Raw genomic sequence first — 11,370 nt, forward strand, 5'->3', positions numbered from 1 at the left:
ATGTTCATAGCAGCACTGTTCACGATAGCCTAAAGGTAGCAGCCATGTAAGTGTCCATTGGTAGATGAACGTGTACACAAAGTGTGGCATATTCTCAGCGTGGTCTGTTACTCAGCCTTAAGGAAATCTTGTCGCATGCTATAGTTTGGATGAATCTTGAGGACATTATGCAAATGTGAAATAAGGCAGTCATGAAAGGACAAATACTGAATGATTTCTACTTACATGGGTTTTATAGAGTAGTCAAATTCCTAGACAGAAGGTTGAAAAACAGTGGTTGCTTGGGGCTGGGGGCGGGGGGAATGGGGACTTGTTGTCTAAGGGGTACAGAACTTCAGATCTGCAAAATGAAAAGTTCTGGAGGTGGACAGTGGTGGTTGCATGACAGTGTGGATGAACATAACACTACTGAACTTTGTACTTAGAAATGGTTGAGATGGTAAATCTTATGTTAGGTGTCACTAGCCAGTTAAAAAATCCAGGGGCACCTGGGTGGCTCTGTCAGGTAAGTGGCCGACTCTCGATTTGGCTCAGGTCATGATCTCATGGTTCAGGAGGTCGAGCCCCACGTTGCTGACAGTGTGGAGCCTGCTTGGAATTCTCTCTCCCTCCCTCTCTGCACCCCCCCCCCCACCATGTTCTCTCTCTCTCTCTCTCTCTCTCTCTCTCTCCCTCTCTCAAAAATAATAAACAAACAAAAAAAAAGATGAAAGAAAAAAAGAAATCCAAACTGCCCGTGATCTGCTGGTCTCTACTTGACCTGGCCTCTACGAAATCTTAAGCCTCTTCACACCGGGCCCCTCCTACACATGGTCCCTGCACCAGCCTACTTTCTCTCTGTTGGCCTGTACTTGTGTTCTCCGTGAACGGAAGTTGCATGTCCGCCATCTTCTTGTGGGCTGGGCTCCACTCCCGTGTCTCCTCCTACTCCTCCTTTTCCTCCAGTTACTCCTTATAATGTGACCATATGCCTCTTTTATGGGCCATCAGAGTACTTATGCCGTAGATTGAATTCTAACTCCCTAAACCTGTTGTTTTGACTTGTTTACCCTGGGGACAAGGCTCATGCTCACTAACTGTTCCTTCAGCGGTGTTTTCTGCCTCATGTTTCTGGTTGATGGTTAAGAGGACGTGTGTTCTATGTGGTTTTCCTGGTTGTGGGTCTGAGTGACACTGCACCGGACATGATCTCTGGACCAGACTGCTTGTGCTCTGGGATGGAACCTGGTTGGATGTGGGATTAATGAAATTAATTAGCCTTCCCAGGGATTAAATTATTAACCTTGAACTCAACATATTTTTATTGGATTTCTCTCATGCTTGAGGCATTAGGGAAGGGAAAGAGAGTTGTAAAGAGGGACAAGACACAGCACGTGTCTCAAAGAGCTTCTAACCTGACAAGATTAAGTAGCAAAGGCCTCGGTGAACAGTAGGAGGTGGGGTGTGGTGAGAGAGGGGAGGGACAGAGGGGGATGTTACGTCACAGCCACGCGGCTCCAGAGAGGCTCTACCAAAAGGGTCTGTTGGGGTGGGTCTGGAAAGGTGGGGGGATTCTGCTATGCGGACGTCGATGCAAGAGCGAAGCCGGGTTTGCTGCGAATGAGGGCGAGACCGGAAGCGGTGGCGGGTGCTTGGGTGATCTGGCAGGGCCAGTCGGGTGGCGCGGGGAAACAAAGGGCCCTAAGAGTGTGTTTGCGGTGTGGCCATTGTTCTCCGTAGTCCAGAGGGAGTCTGTGGCTTCCTAGCAGAAGAGTGAAGAGATCAAAGCCGAGTTGGAAGATGGCTTGATGCTGATGGGCCGGTTGGCCTGGGTGGGGGGCCCGAGAGGCTGGCGGCACAGGCCCCATTTGCACCTGGGGGCTCTTCCAGTGGAACAGGTAGTCGACCGACCGTGCTGGCGGGATGTGGGTAGTTAGGAGGAGGAGGGCGAGGTGTCTGAGGTACGCCAGACAGCACTCGACAGCTGTGTGGGGTGGTGGGGAGAGAGAGAGGTGTGGGTGTGAGCACATTTATAGGCAGAAAGGGAGGAATCCCTCCCAGGGCTTGGCAGCCAGAATTCCCCGGCCGGGAACTAATTTCCAGATGCCCCACAGTCAGGTGCCAATAACTGCCTTTCCCCACCTGTGGGGCTTGGCCACCGCCACGAGGATTCCCCTTTCCCCACAGGAACCACAGAGAAGCCCAGAACAGGAGCAGGAAGCTGTCTCCGATTTGGAATCTTGACGCGTGAGCCCGGGTGCCCCGTGGCTTCTGGAGCTGTCGCCCTGTTTCCTCTCCAGCCTCTTGCCTCTCGCCTTGTTCCGCTCATGTTTAACATCGCTCTGCTGTCCCCAGGCTCTGTGGCCGAATGTCCTCCTTTGACCCCTGCGGGGCCTCCTGGCACCTTGTCTGCTCTTTGCTGGCATGTGATACAACCTGGGCTTTTCTGGTTCCAGCCGCTGCCCACCCCCTGGGGCTGATGCCTGAACAGTGTTTGCACAGAGCAGGTTAATGCTTAATAAGTATTTGTGGAATGATTTAAAAACAAGCAAAATGGGCCCAACTAAATACGTTTGCATTTTAGCACCACTGCCTAAAGGGATAAAAGGAATGTTCAACCCATTATAGGACGTTGACATCTAATTTCATTTCTTACTAATGCATAGTTAGAACAGAATCCTATCATTCCCATGGTACCAATACTGGCGTTGCATTTAATTAATCAAAATGAGCAATGTTTGGTTGAAATATGCACTGAGAAAGAGGAGAGCTAGTATAAAGGGTTTTCTAAATGAAATTTTTTGTCTCAACTCCAGCACAGTTAGCATACATTGTTGTTAGTTTCAGGTGTACAATATAGGGATTCCACACTTCTATACATTCCTCAGTGCTCATCAGGAGAAGTGTCCTCGTAACCCCCATCCCTTATTTCACCCCTCCCCCTCCCCTCTGGTAACCCTCAGTTTTCTATCGTTAAGAGTCTCTTTCTTGGTCGGTGGGTCTGCCTGTCTGTCTCTCTTTCTCCCCCTTTGTTAATTTGTTTCTTAAATTCCGCAGATGAGTGAAATCCTACGGTATTTGTCTTTGTCTGATGGACTTATTTTGCTAACAGACTCTAGCTCCATCCATGTTATTGCAAATGGCAAGATTTCATTCTCTTAGGGCTGAATAATATTCTGCTGTATATGCACACCACTTTTTTAACCCATTCTTTTATGTTTATTCATTTTTGAGAGACAGAGACAGAGTGTAAGCAAGGGAGGGATCGAGAGAGAGGGAGACACCGAATCCAAAGCAGGCTCCAGGCTCTGAGCTGTCAGCCCAGGGCCTGAGGTGGGGCTTGAACCCACAAACCATGAGATCGTGACCTGAGCTGAAGTAGGATGCTCAACCGACTAAGCCACTCAGGCGCCTCCCACCTATTACTTATCCATTCATCTATTGATGGACACTTGGGCTGCCTCCATAATTTGGCTATTGTAAATAATGCTGCAATTAACATAGAGGTGCATAAGTGGTTTTTAAATCATGATTTTAAAAGGTGGTATTGTGTAGATAACTCAGCATTTGTGTATGCGTTTACGGGAGTGGAGAATAAAGCTCAAGAAAGTGTGCATGCAGGGGAGGCAGACTTTATCCACCTGTGGGCAGAGGGTTGATTGTAAGTGTGGTGTCACGAGGATGTGTGAATCTATTGTTTCCCGAGCAAACCGAGTCCCTTTCCTACAGAGCATTTAATAGCAAATATATGTAGCCAGTTCTTCCCCCAAACAGATTCCCTCCAGAGTTGAGGTTTTAAGGTAGTGGTCAGCTGGCTTTCACTGTGTAACAAACAACCACAAAACCTCAGTGGCTTAGGACACATCAGGGTACAGTTGATCTGCTGTAGAGTTCTGGTTGGCTGGGCTCACTCCTGCCTCTGTAGGTTGATGGGGGGCACGCCTGGGGCACCTTAGCTGGGGCAGTTCTTTGTGTGCCTCTCATTCTTCTCCCAGGACCAGCAAGCTGGCCTTGGCTTGTCTTCTCACAGTGAAGCTGGAAGTGCTAGGAGCGCATGTGGAAACATGGCGGCCTTCCCAAGGTCTTCCGTTGGAACTGGCGCAGTGTTACTCCCACCATGTAATAATGGCCAAAACAAGTCTCATGGCTAAGCCCAAATTCAAGGGGTGAGGAAGTAGATTCTGTCTCGTTGGTGAAAAGAACTGCAAAGTCACATGGTAAAAAGGTGAAGATTGGGACCGTGGATGCGTTCCACCACAGATGAGTGGTCTCTGTTTAGCAAACACCATGTTCTAAACAGATGGGATGAAGAAAGCAAAGATCTGAATCTAAAATGGTCATCTATTCATAGGTAGTGAAAACCGAGTGATAGTTTAGTGTTTTGGAGTTGTGGATTGTTAACATTAAAAGGAAACTTGGAGAAACTGAGATCCCAGCTAAACCTTTATTTTATAGGCTAAGAAATTTGTAACCCCAATTGGGGAAGTAATTTTCTTAGGGTTTTTGGTGATCAATGATCATAACTATTGAAACCTTGCTTCCCCCCCCTGAATATAATAATACCATTTGAGAGGTAGGAGTACACGTTTTTCTTTTCATAAAAGCCAAGTGAATATAACAACAGCATTATTTTAAATATTAGAGCTTCTTATTCACAAACGTCAAATGTGAAAGTCACAGAATTTTAGCAGAATTGGCAGATGTGTTGATAGGTTGAGCGGTTGATTCGGAAATAATGACTGAAGAATGCTGTCATTAGAGGGGAGTAGGCACATCAGTGCAATGATCAGAAGCAGCCTACATGGCAGCATTTCACCCTGATCTTATGTGTAGGATTATATAAATACTGCAGTGTTGGCGTTTGAAGTCCTGTCCAGCACTGAGGTACAGTGGAGGGAATTAGGCTGGGATAGGACTGGGGGTCCCGTGTTTACTTTGCTGCTGGTGTTGGGACCTGGGTACAATAGTCACCCCTGTGGTTCTTCTTTTATTCGTTTCAAAAATGACAGATTGGACTAGATGGAATCTCAGGCCAATTCCAAGGCTAAGATTCTAATTGTTATATCAGTGATGGATATTCCATGGATTTTTACTCTATTGCTGTTACTAACAAAGACCTAATCTTCATTCAATTGTGTTGGACGGAAAATTCCCCAAATAAGTGGCTTCCATAAAATAGAGGCTATTTTTCTTTATCATTAAAAAAAATAAATAAAAGTTGTGAGTTAGTAGTTCAGGGCTGGTAAGACAGCACCGAGTATCACCAGGGATCTATGCTTCTAACTTCCCTGCCGTCTTCAGGACGTCTTCCAGGTGAATTTAAGGTTGCCTTGTGGGTCAGGGTGGCTGCTGAAGTGCCAGCAATCATCATCATTTTAACAGGCCAGCAAGAGAGAGAAGTGGAGGAAAGGAAAAAGGCACTTGCCTCTCCTTTGTACAGACCTATTTATTTTGGAATAAGTTTAGATTTACAGAAAAGTTGCGAAGAGTTCCCCTCGATCCTCCATTCACCTTTTTCTAATGGTAACCTCATACATAACCATGGTACATTTATCAAAATCAAGAAGTTAACATTGGTACAATATTGTTAACCTAACTCTAGTCTTTGGGTTTTACTGGTTTCTAGAATAAGGCTCCTTTTTGGTCCCAGGATCCCATCCTGGGAACCACACTGCATTTAGTTGTCATGTTCTTCAGTCTCCTTGGGTCTGGGATGGTTTCTGTCTTGTTTTTCACCACGGCGACAGTTTTTAAGAATACACGTCAGGTGTTTTGTAGAAAGCTCCCCAGTTGAGGCTTGTCTGATTATTCGTCAATGGTTAGACTGCAGTTTTGGGTTTGGGGGAAGAATCCACAGAGGGCGAAGTCGCTTTCTCATGGCATTGTATTAGAGTCCTTCGTCTCAGTGTGACTTGTTACTGGTGATGTTGGCCCTGATCATTTGATTAAAGGGGCTCTGCCACGTCTCCACTGTCCAGTTACTCTTTCCCTTTCCAGGCTCTTTTTTGGTTAGAAGTTTCCAAATTCAAAACAAAACAAAAAGTTTCTAAATTCAGCTCACCCCCTAGGGAGGGGGAATTCAGGTTCGCCTCCCGGAGCCCCTTCCTTTCCCGGCGCGTTCCTGGAAGTCCCACACTTAGCCTCTGCTTCGACTGGCTGGAGTTGCGTTCATTGTAACTGATGTGAAGAGCTTTGGCTGGAATCCGCGGCCGGGTTCAAGTCCTAGCTGTGGCACTTCATGCACACTTTGAATTAGGCAAATCGCTTCTGTGTGTTGCAGTTTTTCCTCGGTTTAAAAAGGTGCTAATGACCGTACAGGCTCATAGGGTCATTGTGAGGATTGAGTGAGCTTCTCCCACGTGAACGTGCTAAGGGTTGTGCCTTTGGTGGCACGTTGTTGGCCGTCAGCCTTGTTCTGTGGCCTCACCTAGCTGTGAGCGAGGCTGGGAAATGTAGTCCTCTTCCCAGGAAGCAACACACCTAGCTAAAAACGGGGGTGCTGAGTCCAAGGAAGAGAAGGGGAGCTGGATGTTCAGAGACCGCCAGCAGTGCCCGCCATGATCACTGTGCCCCAGATTTGGATGGCGAGGCCTACGGTAGGTGGGGCAGGGATGGGAGCATCCTTCGCCTTACAGCGCCTCCCTCGGAAAGGGTCCAAGGTGTTCTTGAGGTAGTCACTGTGGGCCCTGGGAGAGTGAGAAACAGATTGCAGCCCGAAGGGAGCTAAGCGGTCATCAGGTGTTCTGGGTCCTGCTGGGTTTACGTTATCGCTGGGGGAGAATTCGTCTCCTCGCCATGTTGATTTCCTAGCAAGGACGCCTGGTGAGCGGTTCATACTCCGCCCCTGCTGATAGAAGCCACGATGCATCCATTTGAGAGTGTTTGATACGTTTGCTTTCTTTTTTTTTTTTTTTAATTTTTTTTTTTCTTCAACGTTTTTATTTATTTTTTTGGGACAGAGAGAGACAGAGCATGAACGGGGGAGGGGCAGAGAGAGAGGGAGACACAGAATCGGAAACAGGCTCCAGGCTCTGAGCCATCAGCCCAGAGCCCGATGGGGGGCTCGAACTCACGGACCGCGAGATCGTGACCTGGCTGAAGTCGGACACTTAACCGACTGCGCCACCCAGGCGCCCCACGTTTGCTTTCTTAAACATGCACTTACTTGATCGTCCAGAAGGAAGAGATGGATGGGCTAGAAGGCTTTACAAAGTTCAGAGCCACACCACAACTCCCTTGTTGGCAGCGGGGTAAGAAGGAGCATCCCTGGGGATGAGGAGGGCTGACCTGCAGAGGAGCCTCGGGAATCACCCCAGAACCCGCCCCAGTGCCATCTTGCATGTCTCAGGTGCTCCTTCAGAGCCCAGGAACTGAGGCCTGGGACACCGCCAAGCCTTGCCTTTGGGTTTCCAGGTTTGCAAGGAGGACACGGACAGGAAGGGTGAGGAGTGGCTCTGCCGTTGCTCCAGGGATCTAAACACTAACCACGGATGTAACCCTGCATGATGTGTCTGCTGCGTCACTTCCTGGAGTTTGGTCCCTGCGGGTGGCTTTGGACAGGTGTTCCTTCCCCTTACTTGTCCTTGTCAGGGTCCTGGCAACAGTTTCCTTCTAGTCTATTGTTAACTCTGCCAGATTCCTGCTTTTCGTATTTTTTTATTTTAAATACTTTTATTTTCAAGTGATCTCTACACCTAGCGTGGGGCTCACACTCACAGCCCCTGGGATCAAGAGTCCCACGCTCTACGGACTGAGCCAGCCAGACGCCCTTCATATTTTGTTGAGAGAATGATCGTGTTAGAAGTCCTATCTGGAGCTTGCTGTGTGGCTGAGAGTTAGTCCTTTAACCTCTCTGGGCTCCAGTCTTGTCTGTCAAATGATGACGTTGACTGACCGTATGTGATCGAAGATCCCCTCCAGCAGAAGAAACTGCTCTGAGCTTCTTGATCTGACCTGAGGGAACTCATTGCTGGACACATTATCCAGAGTTGCCCACCAGCATCCTGTCCTTCAGCGCAGGGCTTAAGAAATGACCTCTTGGCCTATGCAAACCTGAGGAACGCCAAGGTATGCCTCGGTGTCCTTGGTTTCTCTGCACGACTCCCGGGCAGCTCCAGCGCGGGGCGCTCCATGCGCCCCGTCTCCGCCACGTGCAGCCTCACAAGGTAGGCACGGTGAGGGTGTGTAAATGGCATTGTTCTGCCAGTTCAGCGGCTCCTTGCTCTGGTCAGGTCTTATTAGGAATGACAGCTCTGAAGCAGATTTGTGCCTTTAATCACCTTGCCACATACAGGGGCCTGGATCTGTGTCACCGACGTCCCTCACGCTCTTTCATCCCTTTGATCAGAGAAGGTGCCTGATGTGCCGTCTCACGACGGGCTTCCTTCCAATCCCTTAAACTGAAAACATTTTGCAAAATGCTCCCGCCCGTGCTGTCCCCAAACGCATAATTAGTGAATAGAATGGAGCTATCTTCCAGATTCTGAGGCTGCTACCTCTCTGAGGTCCCTGTAAAAAGAATTCAGCCCCGGCAGGTGGTGTCTGGGGCCCCTCCCCCTGGGCAGCGTTCTGGAGGCCGGTTTGGCTGTGGTCTGAGAGCTCCTTCCCATCGTTCACTTGGGGAACGTAGGTCAGCACTCCACCATATCATTGCCTATACAGTTGTGTGAAAATCACCTAATCTTCTCCCTTCCTTTTCCCTTTCCTGCTTTCACGTGTTCCCACACTTAGAATGCCCGCGGCCGGGCTTTTACATAGCACTTTACAGCTTGTGTTCTGTTTCTCATGTATATTTTCAGAACTTGCCTGATTTTCACGACGTCCCTATGAACTGGCCAAGATGGAGACCAGAAACCCGGCTTCCAGGGAGGTTAGGTGATTTGCTTAAGCTGGTGGAGATGGACCACATCCCAAGCTGGGTCTTCTGTGCCTTCTAATCCAGGACCTCTGACATTTCTTGCTTTTGACTTGGTGTCATTTCATGGACTTCTGGCTGCAAGTTATTCTCCTGGTGACTGAATTTAATGCACACTTTACGTCCTCTCTTTCCACGGGTGAGCTCTGCCTTCGAGAAGGTTCTTCTCTTTGGAGAACTGCACGCAAAGCTCGTCTTTACTTGTGTATCTGGAGAATGCAATTTGTGGAATTCTATCAAAGACGCAAACTTGAGAAATTTCAATCAGGCAGGCTCTTCCCCAGATTTTGCTCTCATCTTCTCTTTTAACAAGCGGTTCCTCCTGGATATTTTCTTGAACCTCTAATTCATCGAATTAATATCTAGGCACATGGCTTTTGAGGCGATAAAGGCTCTTACTGATCAAACGGTCCCAATCTCAGGAGAGAATCATCGACGTGTTTGTTTGTAACATTCCTCCGATATTTATTGAAGTCTGGTCATACCCAGAAAACTCTGGGGATACAAAGATGAAAAAGATATTGGTTCTGGTCTCAAACCCACAAAGATTACCGGGGCTGTTAGGCACTTGGGAGATTCTAGTGCAATTTCCCTCATCTTATTTTTAAAGTGTTTACACGTATGCCGGTAATGTTTAGTGATATTTGCACAACTCTGAATTAAAGAAAAACATTTCACCCATGATCCTGCCACACCCCGAAATCAAGCTGTTTTTAATAATTTGTGTTCTACTTTTTGTCCATGTGAGTACAGTCCATTGATTTTTCTTCAATATTATACAGATGTTGTTCCATATTGCCGTGTAGGCTTTTGATTTGCTAATCACGTGTAGGTTTGTGTACCTAGGCTTTACCATTGGATACTTAGGTTTCCACATTTTTGCCATTGTAGAGCCTCAGTTGACAATTTTTTTTGTTGCGAATAACTTTACAATTCCCTTGGGTTTTTTCATTAGGCTCTATTTCTTGAAGTAGGATTGCCGGGCCAAGGATGGAATATTCTCTTGGTCCTTGGGAGGTACTGTCCTCTTGTTACTCGCACGGTTCTGTTAACGCTATCATCAACAAAGTCTGAGTTAGTTTTCTTGAGGAGAATTGCCCCCGGATGGAGTCCATGGTATTCTAACAAATAATTCTTGGAATCCCTTGCAGTGACTGTCTTCCGGCTGGTTGAACCTTGTTTCCTTCATTGCAGTGCTCCTTTGTGATGTGGTCAGTGACAAAGCGCATGAGTGTGTGACTTAACGTGAATAGGCTCCGTTGTTCATCTGTGGAGTGGAGGTCATCAGTTGTCTCTGAGCTGTGAAGGATCAAATAGTATAATTTGTGGAATTTTTATTACCAGGGAGGTAATAAGCCAGGGAGGACCTCGTGGGGTTGGGGGCAGACGTGTGCCAACCAAGAAAGGTTTGGAAATGCCGCAGACGGAACTAATTCCAGACCAGTCCCTGTCAGTCAGGCCTCCGTTTGAGAGCTGTCTTCCCCTTACTAGCCCTACCGTTGTGGGTCCTGTACTGAGCGCCAGACTCCTGGGTGCTGCTCCCTTCCTGAAGGATGACTGGGACACTGGAGCAGATGCTGGGGGTGGTGACGGGGTGGGGTACACCTGCCATGCGTGGGAAAGTCGGCGCTCCCCCGTCACAGTCCTGTGCCTTGTTGCTTTTCAGTTCCCTCTGATTGCTTGATCTGTACCACATGAGTGGGTCAGTAGTTTTTTTGTTTTTTGTTTTTTTCTTAATGTTTAGTTTTGAGAGAGAGTGAGCAGGGGAGGGGCAGAGAAGGAGGGAGACAGAGGACCCAAGCAGGCTCTGAGCTGTCAGCACAGAGCCTGATGCATGGCTCGAACTCATGAACCATGAGATCATGACCTGAGCTGAAGTCACACGCTCAACTGACTGAGCCACCCGGATGCCCCAGTGGATCAGTAGTTATTACCTGCAATTACCAAACTACACATACACCCAAATATAAAATAAATACTTGATGTAAAACCCTTCTTTCAATCCTCCACATTACTCTTCACTCCTTAATGTAGATCTAGTGTCTATTTACACATAGTGAATATTTTAGAGTTTTTGCTGTGTGACAGACACTATTCCAACTGCTTTCCATGCCTTCTTTTATCCACATAACAATGCTGTGATGTAGGTACTAATGTTAAATTTATTTTCCTGTTTGGGAAAGAGTCTGGGAGCTCAAATAGCCCTCAATTAAGGTCCCTTAGTTGCTAAGTGTTAGAGCTAGGACTAGAAGTCAGGTATGTATGTATGTATGCATTTATATTAAGTTTATTTATTTTGAAAGAGACCAAGTGAGAGCAGCGGGAGGGGCAGAGAGAGAGAGAGAGAGAGAGAGAGAGAGAGGGAGAATCTCCAGCATGTTCCATGCTGTCAGCACAGAGCCCAACATGGGGCTCAAACTCACAAAACTGAGATCATGACCTGAGCTGAGATCAAGAGTTGGACGCTCAATTGACTG

The 11,370-nt window shown here is 47.6% G+C and overlaps 1 protein-coding gene across 2 annotated transcripts in view; it reads left to right on the forward strand.

The window, feature by feature from the left end:
* TMEM178B (transmembrane protein 178B) overlaps nt 1-11,370 on the forward strand; it is a 359,499-nt gene that overhangs the window by 75,951 nt on the left and 272,178 nt on the right. The gene's annotated exons all lie outside the window — the stretch shown is intronic.

The sequence above is a fragment of the Felis catus genome, chromosome A2, assembly GCF_018350175.1.
Source record: "Felis catus isolate Fca126 chromosome A2, F.catus_Fca126_mat1.0, whole genome shotgun sequence".
NCBI lineage: Eukaryota > Metazoa > Chordata > Mammalia > Carnivora > Felidae > Felis > Felis catus.